Here is an 18,877-nt window from a genome sequence, read left to right as displayed (position 1 = left end):
ATTTTATGTCCTTGGGGTTGGTATCTATTAGAAAGACACACGTTTTTAAAAAGGGATAAATATAGTTGGGACTTTTACTTGTTTATGCTAAGGTTGTCATGGAGCACAACCCAGAATGAAAACATAGAAATTATAATATAAACAAGCCTACTAGCCCGGTGACAAGTTATTTCTAAAATCAAGATGACATTAATTTTGATCAGTCCTCTGAGAACTTTAGGATAATCCGAAGTCTCGTGGCATCTGCCATTCAGGTAGGGAAAAAATGCAGATTATTTTGACAGACTGGGAATAATGACCTTTCCTCTTGCCAATTAAATGAGACAGGAAGCAGAGGAAAGTAATTATAATATCTAAGGAAAAGTAACACTTTGAATCTGGTCACAGAAAGATCTGGACAAAACATGAAATCCCTTGGTTGTCGTCAACAGCAAAATTCCCCGAGTTAGTCATTCATCAAGTCATTGAAATTCATCAAGCCTCATTTCAGCGTGGTCCAAGGACCAATGAATAAGAATAATCCTCTTTTCAAAAATCCAAAGCATAAAATCCAGCTAATGTTACTGCAGCCAGCAAGGAACGAGGTCTGGTTTTGTTGCCGTGAGGGAAGAGGGAGGGACAGAAATGCTTTCTGTAAACATCATCTCATAAATTACCCCCAGCATCCATGAGGCGGTCACGGGGGTTTGGATTTCACCGGGTGGGGGGCAGCAGGACCCCCCAGCCCTCTCCGAGTGTCCCCATCTGGCAGCAGCTCCCTGGGGTCCCCAGGCTGCCCGGCCTGCCCGGCCACGCCTGCGGACGGCTCTGCAGGGAGAGGGAGGGAGAAAAGGATTTGGCTGGCGGTCAGAGCAGCAGGAGCAATTGCAGATGCTGCTATTTACACTGTTTTCACATTCTGAAGAACAAAGAGCAGGAGGCTGCCAACAAATCTTGGGGAGTGCGCCTTCGCCCTGCGCCCTGGCTCAGCCAATCCCGGGCCCCGACGCAGGCACAGCGGCCGCGGGCGCCTTTGTGCGGAGTCGGGGAGGACGGAGGCCGGCTCCCCACTGGCCCTGCCTGGGGCGCTCCTTGGGGAGCGGGGGTGCGGTGGGCAGTGCGGAAAGCCCCTGGGGCGCCCCTGCCCAGGTCCCGCACGACCCCTGTGGTCGGGGCTGCGTATTGCTCCCTGGGAAACTCAAGGCGCTGCGTAAAGACAGAAGGTATTTATTCTGTGACCGGATTACCACAAATTAGCTCCTGGACCGCGCCCAAGGGAGCCCACCCCCACCCTCAGCGGCAGCCGCCTGAGGACACTCCTGGGTTTGCAGACGGCGGCACATCCCGGGGGAAGCGTGTGTCCCCGCTGACGCCTGGCCCCGGTGGGAAACCGTCACCAAAGTGGAACCCCCTTGGCGAGCCCCGAGAGAGGCACGGGCGTCCGGGGCGCTTGTCCGGGTGTCGCACTGCTAGGTGGAATCAGCTTGTCCTCCCTGTTAGCAGATCTGTTGAAAGCATCACAGTGAAAGTTATTTAAGTTGCACGGTCTTTAATCTTCCAACAAAATATTGTACCCATGCCAGCAATGAATCATATCGTATTGTTGTGCCTTTTTATAGTCTGATAATCTGTATTGTGTGTTTATAACCCTTGCATGCTATATTTTATGGAGGAAAAAATAACAATCCCTACAACCAGCAACCCACAAACCATGAATTTCCTACCTTAACTACTTGGATTGATGGTGAGACATGGAACAGAGATTTAAATGCGTATGGTTAAAAAGTGATCTCTACCTCATGATTACTTAACTCAGAATAGTGGTGAAGGTCCTTTGCTGTTTGCTCTACACTCCAGCACAACAGTTTCCTTAAGGGAATTTTTCCCAACTCTAACTACTAAAAGGGGAGTGTTGGGTGAACTAGATATAAATCAGACGTTTTGGCTCACACCTAAGGGACACTGTCCCTGAACTACCCATGCTAGGTGTAGCTCTCTTACTTTGGTTTGGCTTAAACAATAGGAATCCATTCACTCACAGTTTTGAGGCTAATAAAAATCCGTATTAGTCAGGGTTCTCTAGGGAAACAGAAGCAACAGGAGATATCTGTAAATATGAGATTTTATGAAAGTGTCTCATGTAACTGAGGGGATACGCAAGTCCAAATTCTGTAGGGCAGGATGCACGAGTCCAAATTGCATAAGGCAGGCAGCAAACTGAGAACTCCGATGAGGGTCTTTGATGAACTCCCAGGAGAGGCTGGCTGGCTGAAGAAAGAAAATGAAAGTTCTCCCTTTTTCCTTAAAAGTCTTCAACTGAATGAATTAAGTCTAACTAATTGGATTCTCTTATTGCCGAAGACAATCCCTTGGCTGATTGTAGATGTAATCAGCCACAGATGCAGTCAATTGACTGATGATTTAATAAAGCAGCCTTCTGGTTTATTAACCAGCCATGAAATGTTCTTGCAGTAATGGTTAGGCCAGTGCTTGCTTGACTGCACAACTGGGCACCATCACTTGGCCAATTTGATACATGAACCTAAGCATCACAAATCCAAATCAAGCCGTCATCAGGGTGATGGATGCTTTCTTCCCTAAGTCTGGCCTTCTGGGGCTGGTGGCCAGTGGTCCTTGGTCCTGGGCTTCTCTGTCTCATGGCAATGCTCTTGGAGGCCTTTCCCTTCTCATCTGGGTTCCATTGATGTTTGGCTTCTTTTTTGTTGCTTCCCCTGCAGCTTTCTCTGTCTGAGTTTCATTCCACTTGTAAAGGACTCCAGTAATAGGAGTAAGGACCATCCTGGTTGAGTTGGGCCATACCTTAACTGAAGTAACCTCATCAAAAGTTTCTGCTTACAATGGGTTCACATCCACAGGGATGGATTAGTTGAAGAACTGTTTTTCTGGAGTGCATACAGCTCCAAACCACCACGGTCACAGAGAAGTCACTTCTTGAGGGGCAGCATATCAATTCCTCTCTGAATCTTGGTGGTGGGCTGTCCAGGAGAGGCCACAGTGGGCAAAGCTGCCCTCAACTTCTGTGTAGTTCAGCCACCATTTTGTTTTCTAGACGAATGTTTCTAGATGAAGATGAGTGACCACGGGTAAGCGCTCCCCTCCCCAGGTACTATGGTGGTAGCAGTTGGAACACAGTCTGTTTGTTCTCCTCCCAGTTGCTCCATGGCCAGCAGTGATAATGGAGACCCCAACTCTAAAGTAGTGGTCTCTACAGATTGGTCCAGAGCGTGGCAATTGAGGGAGTTGCAGAGGCTTGGATCTCCCAACTGGGAGTGCTCCCTGCTTAGCAGCACTTGGGATTTCTTCTGAGCACCCTTGGTGCCAGCTGGGTCCTTTTTGTCCCCTCCTAGCCCATTGTCAAATGGCAACTGAAAATAGCCTGGTGTCCCCAGGCCCAGTGTCTGTGTCTTTTGGCAGTGTGAACACACACTTGTCCCTCCCCTCTACCCTCACAGGACATCTCCTTAAGTATTTACCTGCAAACTATTTATGGGTCTACCTTTCTAGCAGCCTTCCTGGCCAGTTTCCTTGGAGAAACTTGAGTCTAGCTAGAGTATTTGACTCTCCAGCTTCTTTCCTGTGAGTGTGTTTTCCTAGGACTTTCACTTTCTCCATCAGTGCACTGATGCTTATAACTACTAGTTCCCACATCCCAACCCACATTTTAAAAGCCCACAGATTAGAGGTCTTTCATGTTAAGCTTAGTTTGGATGAGCCAGCCTATCCTAGGCTCAGCCCCTCACTGGTCGCGGCTCCTGCCTCCTTTTCGAGCAACGTATCAGCCAGTGCGGCTGCATCTGTATTTGGCCCACCAGCCTCTTTATCCACTACCACCACCTGTTGCCTCCGATCAGTTTCCTTCTCTTCTCCTTTCTCCTGCTTCAAGCTTACAGGAAAAGACACATCTTTAATAAGGTGGCTGCTTTGTGGATCCAGGACCTCGTAATACCCACCCACATTTGTTTCTGCTCGCATGTAGATGCATTTGTACATCTCACTTGTCAAACATTTATTGAACCACTACTGTGTTGCAGGCACTCTGCTAAGCACCGAGGTGGTTCACATAAATAATAACACCTGGTCCCTGCCCTATAGTAGCCCCTAGATTTGTAGGGAAGGTATATAATTGCAATCGAATGTGATGTGCTGATAGAAGTGTGAAGTGTGGTGAATTCTGGGGAGTCTGGAATATCACAAATGAAGCTTTCACTACAAGGAACAGTACACCAAACTAATGGGAATATATGATTTAACTTATAGGAAGTCTGCAGAGACAGGCTTGATGGGTCATCAGTGTTCCCGAGAGCCTGGGGTCTCTCCTTCTTTCCCTTGCTCAGCCATCCACCATTTTGCTTTGGTCTTTAGGTTTTGTCAGCTTCCAGCCACAAAATGACTATTGCACTATAAGCACCAGGCCCTCATGCAGCTCACTGAAAAAAGGGAAGGGGCACTTTGCTCTGTGCATTTCTTTTCCATAGTAAAGAAAAACAAAAATATCTCCAGCAGCTCCCACAGGCTTTTCTTTTGGTCTCCATTGCCAGGGTTAAGAGTTCAGGCCATGCTCTCACTGCAAGGGCATCTGGGAGAGTGAAGGCCTGGCAGGGTCCAGTTTTTCAGTGGAAGATCGGCCCAGCCAGGGGTGAGCGGGAGAGGAGAAGGCGATGAGATAGGCTCTGCCAGCTGAGAGCACTTCAAAGGGGAGACCTGCGCTGGCTAAACAACCTGGGCACTGGGTGAGTAAAAGGATGGGGATTCTGGAGGAGTGTGTGCATGTCCATGTATGTGTGCACATCCATGTGTGTGCATATCTGTGTGTGTGTGTCTCTGTGCGCATGTCCGCATTTGTGCATCTGTCCATGTGTGCATCTGTGTGTGCATATCTGTGTGTGCATATATGCATGTCCATGTGTGCATGTCTGTGTCTGCATGTCCGTGTGTGTGCATATCTGCATGTATGTCTGTGTGTGTGTGTCTGTGTGTGCGTGCATGTCCATGTGTGGGTCTGTGCATGCATGCCTGTGTGCATATCTGTGTGTGTCTATATGCACATCCGTGTGTGCATGTCCGTGTGTGCGTGTTGTGTGTATGCATGTCTGTGTGTGCGCATGTCCATTTGTGTGTGCATGTCCATGTGCATGTGCATGTCCATGTGTGTATGTCTGTGTCTGTGTATGCATGTCCATACATGTGTCTCTGTATGTGTCCATGTGTGCATGTCTGTGTGTGCATATCTGTTATGTATGCATGTATGTGTGTTCATGTCTGTGTATGCATAACCATGTGTATGTGTACATGTCCATGCGTGTGTCCGTGTGTGCATCTGTGTGTGCACATCTGTGTGTATATACATGCATGTCTGTGTATGCATGTCCATGTGTTTGTGCATGTTGTGTGTGTATGTCTGTCCATGTGTGTGTGCATGTCTGTGTATGCATGTCTATTTGTGTGTGCATGTCCATGTGCATGTGCATGTCTGTGTCCATGTCTGTGTATGTGTCCATGTGCGTGCATGTCTGTGTCTCTGTATGCATGTCCGTATGTGTTTGCATGTCTGTGTGTGTGTGCACGCATAGGGATGGGTTTGAGGAAATGGGACCTATGAGGGAAATGCGGGAGGTATGGGAGATGGGAGGAATCTGGAGCTGTACCCATGCCACAGCTATAAAAGGGAAGAGAGGAGGGATCTGGTGAGAATTTTCCAACAATGGCAACTGGGGATAGCAAGGGAAGGAAGAAGTTATGGTCTTTCTTAATATCGGGTGTACATAATTCATAATTTTCTTCAATGTTATATTCTTTTTCTTCCTTTGGCCAGCTCTGGAATGGAGTTAGTACGCCCATAGATAAGGTCTGAGACAGAGCAGTACATTTTAGCAGAGTTTCATTAGTTAGATTTAGATTAAAGTACATATTCTCCCTTACTTATCTACTTCCCTAATGCTGTCATAGATTTCTACTTATTTCACATGAAAAGATGCCAGTCAATTGGTTTATTATATTTTGAAAATCATCGTATCATCTTCATAAAAATGATAACCTGTTCGCTATAAAACTCTCAAACAATACAATGTAGAACGTAAAATAAGCTTAAAAGAATCCTAAATCTAACCAGCTCCTCTTAACACTTTGGTGGCTGCCCCTTAGGGCACATCTCTCTCTATGTATCATGTTCTCCCTCTGTCAAGCACCATCTATGTATCTGTCTGTCTATCTATAAATCAATTAGCAGAAACGCATTTATGTACTGAACAAATGCTGGCTGATCACCTGCTATGTGCTAGGCACAGGGAACACAGAGGGGAGCAAAAGAAACTACAGCACAGCCTTCTCTTGTGGAGGAAAGTCTTCTGGGGGAGCTGGACACTGATCAGATAAACACTGCTATGCAAGTGTCGTTGATCATTCTGAGTAAAGGTGTGAAGGGAAGGGAGAGATTCCAGGGCAACTTGAAAAAAAAAGGCGTAGCTAAACTTGGGGTCTGAAGGTTGAGGAGAAGTTTCCTGGGTGAAAGGGGGGAGGGCAGGAGCATTTAAGGGAGTGGGAAAATGTTTGAGGTCCTATGGCCTGAGACTGGAGCTTGCCAAGAATGGGATCTGTGGAAAAAATGGTGAGGCTGGAGCAAAAAGAGTAAAATAAAGAAGAGGAAGGGTGTACAATGAGGCCGGAGATGCAGACCCATGTGGGCCCTTAACAGATTTTGACCTTTAATCTGAAAGCAATTAGAAGCTATCAGAATAAAGTTTGGAGTGTAGGATGGGGTTAAGGGAGAGGATAGGACCAAAATGCACACAGAAATGTCCTGTGGCTGCAGCGCAGAGAGCAGATGGTGGAGGCCTCACTGGATGTGGGAGATGGACTGACAGCAGCTGGGGTTTGGAATGTGGGGTAGAAAAGCAGTGAAGAGATTCAAGATATTTAGGAGGGAAACCGATAGACTTGGTGGAGTATTGTATGCAGGGGGTGACGCGGAGGCACTGGGGAGCACAGTCTAGTTGAGACTGTGGGGTGGCTGGCGGTGCTACGTGCTACGACAGAGAGACTGGAAGAGGCTCGGCTGTGGGGAGAAGACCACGAGTGCACTTTGGGGCACGGCTGACGTCCCACTAGGGTGTCCCTGTGGGGGCCATGGAATCAGGAGGGTTTTTGGGCTGGAGCACAGAGGCCTCGCCAGGGCTGGAGTGGGACGTGGGATCCATCGGTCTACAACCAGGACTTGGGCTTGGCTGACCACTGGGAAAGAAGGGATGTCTGAAGACTGACCCTGGAAAAAGTCCAGCATTTGTCCACTGCATAGAGAAGGATAGGCCTGAGAAGGAGACTGCGAAGGAGAGGAGGAGAGGCAAGGGGTCAAGTGAGGATGGTGTCCCAGAAGCTGGAGGAGCAGACTGCCCCGTGCATCCACACACATCACCGGGAGGTCAAGGGAAGCAAAGGCAAAGTGAACACTGTCCTTTGCGTTTGGTGACACGGAGGCTGTTGGTGTGCCAGCAAGAATATGTTATGAAATATATGAAATATGTATGAAATATATGTGGGAGGTGAGGTCGAGATTGGTGTGGGCTCCAGGGGAGGTAAGGGTCTGCATTGTCCCCTAAGTTCTCTTGGCTTCTGCCTTGCCTGGTGACTGCATTCTCTGCACTATTTTAAAACGTGAATCAGATCAGGCCACCTCTCCACTCGAGTCCTGCAGGGGTGTCCCACCTCCCCCCGTCCTTCCTGTGGCTCCCAGAGCCTACAAGCCTGGACCACGGGGGGCTCCTACTGTCACCTCTTCCAACGAGCCACATACCCACCTCAATTGTGCTACATATGGTCCCACCCTACAGACTTTCTCCTTTCTGGAATGTTCCTTCCCCAGATAACTACACAACTACCTGGGCTCCTCCTTCAAGTCTTTGTTAAATTATCAACTTCTCAATGAGAACTATCCCGATTTTCCTATTTAAAATTACAACCTTCACCTCTCTGCACTTCTGCTCCCCTTTCTCCACTGCTGGGTTTCCATTGTGAACGTAATAGACCATATAATTTATTTTTTATTATGTTTTTAATTTATTGTCTGCCTTCCCAACTAAAATTTAAGCTCTATGAGGGCAGGAACCTGTGTTTTCAGTTCACCATTGTTTTCATGGCCCTGTAATGGTGGTTGGTGCCTGGTGGGCTCGTAATAAATATATTAGCTCAATAGTAAATCTAAGAAACTGTGGTCGCGTCTATTGCTTCGGGGGGGGGGGGGGGCGGCCGGTTGCTGAACCCTCGGCTCTCGGCGTTGCTCGGAGGGTACCGGCGGCGGGGGCTCTTTCCCGGAGGCGAGGGCGAGGCGGGGGACTTGGCCAGGTCCCCGGCGGTGGCGTGCAAGGTGTGGAGGGCGGCGAGAAGGGAAAGACAAGACACTCTTCCTCCAGTAGGGGTAGAACAAAAGGACAAAAGGGGCTTTATTCAGGGGGGTAAAGCCAAGAGCGTTTATTAGGGGTGAGCACAGGTTATATAGGCTGGCATAGAGGGCGGGGGTTGTTACAAGCCAATGCTGAGGGGATAAAGGCTAGGATTGGTTCTGAGAGGGCGCGGAGGTTAGGATTGGTTCTAAGAGGGCGCGGAGGTTGTTTGAAAAGGGGCGGGAGTTGCTCTGGCAACGGTGTCTGGCAACAGTGTATGTGCACTGGTGGTGGCGGGAGTTGCTCTGGCAACGGGGGGTGTGCGGGCAAGATAAGGGGGTGGGGAAAAGGCGGTTCCCTCCGGCAAGCCTCCCCTAACGGTGGTATTTTGGGTGAGGAAATGGGGCCTGCCTCCGGCCTCACTTTCTCAGGCCTGGGGGGCTGTGGAGGGCGCTGTCGCCCGTGCCCACCACCCTCCCCAGGGGCGGATCCGGTCCCCTGGCCCAGGCCCGCCAAGTTGAAGCACGTAATCAGTATCCCGCAAGAAACAAATGGCCTGATTTTTCTGAGAAGTGAAGATCCATATCAGAAGGCAGGAGTGTTCATCTTAGCTGTGAATTACCGATCATTTAAAACGTACCAGTTCACACAACCTTTCTAAAAGGCAATTGAGTGAGATAAAACGAAATGTCATGTGGGCATAACTTTGAATCTGCAGCCCAGTTCTAGGATTTTACTTGGATGAAATACTTGCTTCAGTGCAGAAAGATGTTTGTATGAGGCTCACCACTGCAGTGGTGTCTATGGTAGTGAAAACCTAGGAGAAGGTGGTCGTGTTACATAAGTTACAGTAAAGGGACACAATGGAATACTCAATAACAATTTAAAAACACTGTGCCTTGAATGGAGGTGTTGATAGTGAAGGAGGTGAGAAGGGGTTGGATATGTGTATGTATGTGTATGTGTATATATATATGAATATACAGACTAGGTAGATGGATGATAGATAGGTAGATAGATACTCAAACTTTCTTTAGAGATTGGATATGGAATGTGAGAGGTCAAAGACGAATACAGAAATCTTTGACTTGAGGAACTGGTAGGTAGGATTCCCATCCAATGAGAAGAGGACTTGTGGAGGAGCATATCTGAATTGGGATGATCGGAATTTCCATTTGGACCTGCTACACTTGAAATCTCTAGGAGACATCCACGTGCAGACATCAAGAAGTCAGCTGTAGATATTATTCTCGAGCTCAGGTTGGCATTCTCCATGGGTGCTGCATTGAAAGATGACACTGGGAGTCATGGGGCTGGATTGAGAGAGAAGCTTTGGGACACCAATGCCACAAACTGAAGAGGGGGGAAGTGGTGAAGGGCATCGAGGGGGAGAGCTTGGCATCCTGGAAGCCGAGCCTAGAAAGCCTGTCGGGGCATGGGGACGGTATGAAGAGGGCCGAGGACATCATGCCCCCTCCCCACCCAGAGAGGGCAGCTCAGGGGAGGGGTGGACAGGCTGACTTAAATGTCTTCACAGAGCACCAGAGGAGGGGCCAGGATGGCGAGTAGAGACAAGGAGTTTCGCTGCGAGAGGCAGAGGGGAACGGAGCCATAGCAGGTGCATGGATGTGGGCAAGAGGCAGATTTTTGCTTTTGTTTCAGTTTTTAATGGGAGAAGTAGCAGCATGTTTTTTTATGTTTTGGGAGTGGTGCGTGGAACGAGGGGATGGTTGCTGGAGCGCTGGCCCAGGAAGGCAAGGAGCAGAAGTCAGCGCCCAAATAGGGGGCCCGGGTGTGGGTGGGGGGATGGAGGCTGCCTCTGCAAAGTCCACAGACGCAGATTCTGGGGGGGCTGGAGGAGGGGGCGACTGGATGTGGCAGTCAGTGGAACTTCTCTTCTGATTGCTTCAGTTTTCTCTGTGGAGTAAGGAACAAGGTCATCACTGAGCGTGAGGATGGGGGAGGAGGTGTTGAAAGTTTGTGGAGAGAGGGAAAGGTGTGAAGTAGTTGTCTAAAAGAGTTAATTTGCCTTTCAGTTAATGTGCAAAGGGATTTTTTTAATTATAAGAAATTCAAAATAGAGAGAAATACAGAGGCAATATAATAAATGCCCAATATAATAAACACCCATAATACAATATACTAAGAACTAACAAATGCTAAAATGTTGTCATATTTGCCCTAGATCTATATTAAGCAATAAAACATTAGAAATGAAATTGAATTATCAGAGTTTAAAGTTAATTATTTCTCTTCTCCATTTCTGAACAAGTCAAGGAAACTTAGAAAGCTTTAATTCTAAACTGCCACTTTTTGTCTTTCCCATTTTCATTTCCTGTGTTTAGTTTTGTCTTGATTTTAACTTGTTGGATTAGATATTATTTTCTATGGTTAATACTTATCTAGACTTGTCAATTTCTTTTTTAATGTGTTTGTGTGCTTTTGTCCTGTGAGTACTGCTGCATTCTGTTGGATTCAATTTTGTGTTGTCTGAAGTTCGTCCTTTGGTAGTTCTTACACTGAGTCAGTGATCAGAGGAACCTCTTGGCCTTTATATGGGTGGAAAGTGGCAATTTTGACCCTTACTTACCCTGCTTGTGAGACAGCTCCCCTTAGAGTTGGGCAAACAATGCTAGACTGACAGATTTTTTTTTTTTTACTAGTACTTTAAAATTATTATTCCAGTCCCTTCTGGGATATAGTGTAGCTGATAATTCTTTTGTAAATTTGATTTGTTCTTTCATGGGACTCTGTTTTTTCTCCCCAGTAGTTTTTAAGGTATCTTCTTGAGTTTTCATGTGCTTTGTTTTCCTTTTTAATTTCAATGACTGTTTTGTCTTTGTACTTTTCTATTTGTTTCATTTATCCTAATGCTGGGTTTTAAATGTGTGGCTTCTATTCCTTCCTTTATTTTATTGAGAATTTTAAACCCAAGTTGATTATCAGTCATTCCTGGGGTGGAACTCCCCCCATTTGTTGTTCTCACTCTGATGTGTCATTTCTGACCAAGAGCTCATCTCCAGCATTGTTTCCCATGAGAGTTTCGTGTGTCCCAGGTTGTAGAATCATCTCAGTGCTGTGGATTTGGGTTTGCTTCTTCCAGAACCCTACAGAGGTCACTGATTTCAGATAAATTTTTACCTTGATGATCTGACCTGTTCCCCCTTTCCCCACCACATAAGTCTGGCTGCCTCCCCTAGCATAACAGAAGTTTGTGGCTCTGATTTCTCACCAGTGATTCTTTTACCTCCGTTGGCCCTCGTGCGGTGTCCTGCGGCTGGTGCGGGAGTTTCCACAATACCAGCGTGAGAAGGACAGAGTAGCTCTTTCAGCAGGGGCCTGTTCCAGGTTTCCCCTGCACATGGGGCTGCTAGCTTGGACATCTTCTCCGGCTATTGAAATTCCAGCTTCAAGTTGTTCCGGGGGCTCCGATGCCCCATGGACCTTTGTGCCTTAACTCTGGTTTCCCACCCTGTTTCAAATCTCCTCTTTGGGTCTGAGATTTGGAGAGTCTTGTTCCAGCTTCTGCTATTTTTCATCTGGTATTTCCATGTTTGGAGTGGGGTACGGGTGAGGGGGTCACCTCGTTGCTATATTGGCTCAAGGATGTTTTATTTGCTGTTAGTTTTGCTTTGGTTTTTTCCAGGCTACTCTCTCCACTTTCCCTTGTTTACATCTCCTTGTCCAATTATCTTAAACCTTTCTTCCCTTTCTCTTCTCCCCTTCCTCTTATATTTCCTTTTTTTCTTTCTTTCCTTCCCTTCTTCTTTTCTCTAACATATGTTAAGTATCTTCTGAGGTGGGCATAGGGTTCAAAAGTTGAGATACAGCCCATTCTTCTTTTCATTTTGTGTGATGAGTGAATTAAAAAAGAGAGAAGCAAAAAATTTAAAAAAGATCAGAGTTCCTTTAATTTTAGGTATTATTTCATTCATATTACCAATAATCCTCAATGCAGGTCAAAATTCACTGAACCAGTGTTTGAGTAATGGCGTGTATGTGCCAGTCATTGTGCTAGATGCTCAAGAAACAACCATAAATGAGAACAAGGCAATTCCCACTCTCTTGGCTCTTACAGTCTAACATGAGATATATGCTAAAAATAAAGACACACTCCATGTACAAAATACTTTGGAATTATGGTGCTTGGGCAGGAAAATTCAAATGATACAGTCGACACTAATGAAGGGGGGACCTACACCTGCATAGACATTTGCCTGGGTATCTAGATGGGGTGATGAAGGAAGGCCTGAGAAGGTGACAGTTAAGAGAAGAATCAGGGACAATCCTTCTAGAGAGCCAGACTTTACAGACCATAAAACATGGCCACGTAGAGGTTTAACTGCTCAATGTTTTTTTTAATTTGACAAAGCAATGTGCTGTGGTCAGATAGCTTTCTAAATTTCAGCCCCAAATCCAAAATGTTGGACCTTGTAGATGGGGTTCCTAAAATACTAACTTCAACTCAAAGTGCCCCATCTTTCTATAGGGTAAAAAGCAGGTAAAATGGTTGCAGTCCCCAAATCAATGAGTATTTCTCTCCCTCCCTCCCCTCCTCCTTTCTTTTCTTCCTCCCTTCCCGCCCCTTTCCTCTTCCTTCTTTCCTCTCTTGCAAGCTTTGGTTTCCTAGAACATGATCCCAAGGGTATAGGGGAAATGCAAGGAGTTTGCATGGTTCTCATTTTCTTTTCAGCTCAACAATAGGAAACTGATAAATATAAATTCCTTTTTGTGGCCTCTTCTGTTTTGCCTTTTCCCTCCCTCCCTCCCTTCCCTGCTTTGTCCCACAGTACTCTTTTCTTTTATTCTCTTTTTCTTGGTCATTCATTCATTTATTATTCATACCTAGACTATTTCCAAAAAGAATTAGAGGCAGTGTCTTTTCCTGTGCAATTTTCCTTCCAACCATTTTCCTTCTTTCTCTTTTTCTGACTTTCCTAATCATTTTCCTTTTGGCAGGACAATGTCAAGATAATTAAAGAATGGTGGTTCCTGAGCATTTCACTAAAATTGCCTTCTACAAAATAGAACTTCCTGTGTATTCAATGAGACTGTGTGAAAATAACTCATCTTATGGCTCAGCTGTTCAGGGTTCAGATTCAATTTGACTATCCATCCAAAAATTGAGATTTTTAATAAAAGCTTTTACAAACCACTTGGGTATTCAAAAGTTTAATACATAACAAACAATAAAAATCATACTTGGAAATATGGGGGAGTAAAAATGCTACAAATATTCATGTGTGTATATAATCTGTACTCTCTTGGACTTGGTATTGAAATTTGAGAAGCACATTTTAAATTCCATTAAGCATATCATATTTACTTATGTAGTTGTTGTCAGAGCAAGATTTGGGGGAAATGTGAACTTTTTTCATGATTTACATACCTCACACACTTCCCTTGCTCTATGCTGAGTTAGAAATTTTGACATGATTCTGTATCCTTTTGGCAAGGAAGAATACTGAACTTTGAAATAGGTTGTAGAGCAGTAGAAAGCACTATGGATTCTGGTTCTGCCCCTGACGCTGTCAGTTATTGTAAGCTAGCCCTGCACTTCCCTTAGCCTCTCCTTACTCATCTGCAGTATGGGAATGACAACATGCCTTAAATTTTGTCCTAGTGATTAAATGATGATATATATTGAAATGCTTTGCAACCTGTAGTCCAAAACAGCCTCGTTTGTTCATTATGCCTTTGACAAACAGTAAGTGCCATGTACTTGTAGAGTGATACTGAAATGCCATCAAATAAGTCTAATAACTTGATTTATGAGCTGGAAGTCTATACAGGGTGCAGGATCACACGTAGAGAGGAATCAGTATAATCTTTAGCCCTCCTGTTACTCCTCACAAATATTCCAGAATCCCCTTGCCTGCCGTTGACCTAGGCTGCCAACCCGACTCCTTCATTCAGTTTTTCAACACCTATTTATTGAACACTGTTATACATTAGATACTATTCTAGGCACAGATTAAAATCCCCACTCTTGTGCATTTTCTTTCTTGCAGAGACAGAGGATGGGTAATGGGGACCAAATTGTGTAGAGACTTAGAAGTAATTATAGGAACTTGAGCTTTTATTCTGAATGGAAGGGCAAGAGTGGAGGGTATGGGAAAGACATGAGACATTTTAATGGGATCACTTTGACTTCTGTATTGAGAAAAGATTCTAAGAGTTCAGGGTGGAAGCAGGGAGACCAGCAGGGGACCCCCACCATAACGCAGATGCGGGGACACGATGGCTTGGACTAAAATGGAGATTGCCGATGTGGAGAGTCACAGTATATTTTGAAGGTAGACTTCACAGAATGCAATAACAAATTGTGCGGTCGCGGTTACTGCTTCTAGGGGGAGAGGCGGCCGGTAGTTAAGCCCTCAGCTCTCGGGGCTGCTTAAAGGGTACCGGCGGCGGGGGCTCTTTCCCGGAGGCGAGGGCGAGGCGGAGGACGTGGCCGGGGTCCTCGGCGGGAGGCGTGCAAGGTATGGAGGGCGGCGATAGGGACAAGACACTCTTCATCCAGTAGGAGTATGCGCCAAAGAGATTTATTCAGGGGTGATTACAGGTTATATAGGCTGGTAAGAAGGGCAGGGCTGGAAAGGAGGTGAAGCAGCCTTAAATGGCAATACTGAAGGGATAGGGGCTAGGATTGGTTCTGAGAGAACGCAGGAGCCGTTGCAGCGGGGCGGGGGTTGTTCTGGCCACGGTGCATGCGCGCTGGCGGTGGCAGGAGTGGCCTTGGCACCAGGGAGTGTGCGGGTAAGATAAGGAAGTGGGGAAAGGGCAGTTAGGAGAAAGGCGGTTTCCTCCGGCAAGCCTCCCCTGCCAGTGGCATTTTGGGTGAGGAAAAGGGAGCTGCCTTGACCTCGCTCCCCAGGCTCGGGGGGGCTGCAGAGGGCACTCACGCCCGTACCTACTACCCTCCCCAGGGGGTGATCAGGTCCCCTGGCCCAGGCCTGGCAAGCCGAGGTACAAGCTCAGACACCCGCAAAATTGGATATGAAATAGAGCCAAAAGAGAATTGAAGGATAACTTGACAGTGTTTGCCCTGAGCAATGGGAAGGATGGAATTTCCAGTATCAGAGATGGGTCCTGGTTTGGCAAGAGAATATTGGATTTCTGTGTTGGACATATTGTGCTTGAGAAGCTGCTAGACCTCTGAGTGATGATGTCGACCAGAGGGGCCCTTTGCAGCTCCCACGTACAGCCTGGGTGTGTGGTCCTGGGGGTCCTTGGATCAGCTCTTCAGGGTCACCCAAAAGACACATTCTGGCATATTGTCATCCTAACACTCCTCGGCAGACTTAGACTGCACAGAATGCGCTAAAGACTCAACCAGTGGGGCTCTGAGTAGTGGGAGAGGAAAGTTTGGGAGGCCTTTCATGACTTCCAGTTATCACAGGAATGGAGTGATTTCTGGCATTGAGTTAGAGGAAGAGACAAGATGAGGTTCAGTTATAAAAACAAGAGTCAGGGATGGGATGACAATCAGCAATGGTGGGGAAGCTTCAGGGAAGGGGTGAGGGAGACTAAGCAGATATTACTTAGATATTTTAAAAAGCTGAATTTTTGGTGATTTTGTTTTCAGGGTTATGAAATGGATGTGAATGCATAATATCCACAATATCAAAACGGCTGAGTGAACATATGGTGACCCACCAGGGACTGTTGGAGACGGCCTGGCACTGAGTGTGTGCAGAGGTAGGAGAAACCCCAGGGAGGTGACGGGCAGGTGCAGCTCCACGTTTCCCCTGCGCTCAGAGGCCCTGGTGTTAGCCTGGGCTCCCGCTTCTCGACACCTTCCTTCCGACCTCCTGCTGCCTCGCGTGCTCTGAACACGCCCAAGCCCTGGCGTCCCCTGTAGCATAGAAGCCGCAAGGGCCCACAGAGATTACTGCTTAACTATCAACACTGCACAGTGGCAGGAGTCATAAACAAGATTTACTAGACATAGCTGTTTGTGCGGGACAGTGTGAGAGTTGGTTCAAACGCAATAATGCATGAGTAGCATTCAGTGCAGGCGTGGACGGGAGTCGGCAGAGAACATTCATCTTTGAGGATGTGCATTTGGGGTCTCAGGGGCTTGTTCTGGCTCAGAAAAGAAAACCCAAACAAAACAAGAGTGACCCTTCAGGACGCAAACTCCTGTGACTACTAAGATAAAAGTTCAGGACAACGTTACTGGGTGCTCTAGAACGAATCTGGATAGCACTTTACAGTGTACAAGGTTCTTCTCCATTACCTCATGTAATTGTTCCTTCCGACTCCTCTGTTAGTGAGATTAGGCGCCGTAACGTCCTGTGGGGTTGGCATGGCACAGCAGGGTATGTGCTTTGCTCCCCGAACTCCCCTTCTCCATTCTCATTCCTGTTTCCTTTTGATCCCCCCTTCCTGCCTTTTCTGGAGACTTGACATTCCAGGGAAAGAGGAGAGAGGCACAGCCTTTGAAGGAAGCAGGAGAAGAGCAGAAAGATCGTCGTCATATGAGGAAGAGGTGGAGACTGCTGCGGGCCAGCCGTGGCTGGGGCAGGCCCTCTCCCGGGCTCCTGGTGTCACTCCAGGAAGGAGGCGAGACTGCAGCGTGGGGTGGTTAGCTCCGGACACTGGGTTCCTCCAGCTTCATGGAGAGTCCTGGGTCCCTGGCGTGTCCAGAAGTGGCAAAGCTCAGATTGCTGTAGGAACGCCTCAGCTGTGTCAGTGACCCTCTCAAGGGCCAACAGGAAACTGAACACTAGTGGGGACTCCCATGTGACTCAAGGAAGCCCCAGTAATAAATTTCTTCCCAGTCTACTCCTTTGTGCTTAAGAAAACTTGCTTTTAAGGAAAAAGCCAGACATATCCCTCTGCCCCACCAAGACGGTGTCCTGCCCCAGAAACTTTGAACAACCAGCAAGAACTGGCAGAAACATCTTTCTCAAAGCTCCAGAAAACAGTTAAAGGACTGCAGTAACAGGGTAAGCACTGAATCAAAAAAATGTCTACTTGAAAGCGGTAGGAGAACCTGTGGCGCCCTGCCTGGCTCCTCCCCAGCCTCTCGCTGCCTCGGCACCTGTGTGAGACCCTGGTCCCAGCTCTGGAGGTAAGAGTTCCCCTCATTCTCAGTCTGGGAGCTTGTACGTCCAGCCCAATCTGTCTGGCGGTGGCCCAAGGGACCTTCTGTCCCGGAACCTGCCCGGCCTGTAGCAGGCAGCTCGCCGAGCCTCCTGCAGAAGGCCGTGGAGGTGCAGACACGTCCTGCTGCCGGGGGCAGGGGCTTGCTGGCTGGAGCACACACCGCAGAGCAGTGCCCAGACTGTGAGGGAGCTGCTTCCTGGGGAAGAGGGGCATTCGGCACTGTGTAAACAGGGGAGCCCCTAGGGCCACACCAGCATGCTCGAAACAAGAGGCACGTGCAGAAAGTTGTCAGGGAAGCCCCTAAACTTTGACCTGGAGCTGCTCTCCAAACTCACTGTATGGAGAAGCCCTGAAAGAGCGTATTCCCAGATTAAAAAAAAAAAAAAAAAAGCTGAGGGAGTTCATACCACAAGACCAGCCCCACAAAAAATGACAAAGGGCATTCTGCAGGTTGAAAGGACACTAGGCAATTGACCAAAGCCACGTGAATAAAGATCTCTGATAAAGACAACGACATGGAGAATAGAAACAGCAGAACATTCATATTTTTGGTTTATAACTCTACTTGTTTTCCTTCCTACATGATCAAAAGCAAATTCATAAAAATGTAAAGACAAATCAATGGCTTTGGACTTATGGTGTAAAAAATTAGGCAATTTGTAAAAGAACGACATATAGGTGGGGGATGGAGGGGTGTAGGAAGAGTTTTGTATACTATTGAAATTAACTTGGTATCAAACCAAATGAGGTTATTATAGATTTAGAATATTAAATTTAAGCCCCATGGTAGCCACAAAGAAAACATCAGAGAATATGTAAGCTTACAGTGCCAGAAAGTAGAGTACAGGCTATCAGGGGTGGGAGGCAGGGGCAATGAGGAGTTAATACAAAATTGAAGGAGGTTTTTCTATTTGTGGTATAGGGAAAATTCTAGTACTGGATGGTGGTGAGGGCACTGCAGCATTGCAAATGTGATTGATCCCACTGGAATGTATACTTGGGAGGGTTTGGGATGGGAAGGTTTATGCTGTATATATGTTTCCACAATTAACAATAAAGAGCAACTAAAGAGACAATGATAGTGAAATGCAATATGTGATCCTAGATGGGATCTGAGAATGGAGGAGAAAAGGCTCAAAGAGGCATTATTGGGACATCAGAAAAATTGGAAAATAGAATATAAGCTTTACATCAATGTTAAATTTATCGAACCTGATAACTGCATGTAAGTGAATATCCTTCTTCTTTGGAAACATACATGCAAGTATTTTATTTTCAAAGAGTTGGATGTGTACAACCTGCTGTCAAATGTTCAGAAATTAGATAAGATAAATGACAAATAACTTTTGGATAAATAGGTAGATAGATGGATAGATAGAGTGATACAGCAA

At 46.7% G+C, this 18,877-nt stretch overlaps 1 long non-coding RNA gene across 1 annotated transcript; it reads left to right on the top strand.

Annotated features, from left to right (window-relative positions):
* The first annotated feature begins 1,011 nt into the window (after nucleotides 1-1,011).
* LOC119511715 lies at nucleotides 1,012-17,903 on the top strand. Its single transcript, XR_005212234.1, has 4 exons — nucleotides 1,012-1,202; nucleotides 4,539-4,730; nucleotides 15,961-16,073; nucleotides 16,779-17,903. It is a non-coding gene; the product is annotated as an uncharacterized LOC119511715 (long non-coding RNA).
* The last annotated feature ends 974 nt before the right edge of the window (nucleotides 17,904-18,877 follow it).

Source organism: Choloepus didactylus, chromosome 16, assembly GCF_015220235.1.
Source record: "Choloepus didactylus isolate mChoDid1 chromosome 16, mChoDid1.pri, whole genome shotgun sequence".
Lineage (NCBI taxonomy): Eukaryota > Metazoa > Chordata > Mammalia > Pilosa > Megalonychidae > Choloepus > Choloepus didactylus.
The sequence above is the reverse complement of the archived record's forward strand: the minus strand, read 5'-3'. Positions and strand labels throughout refer to the sequence as shown.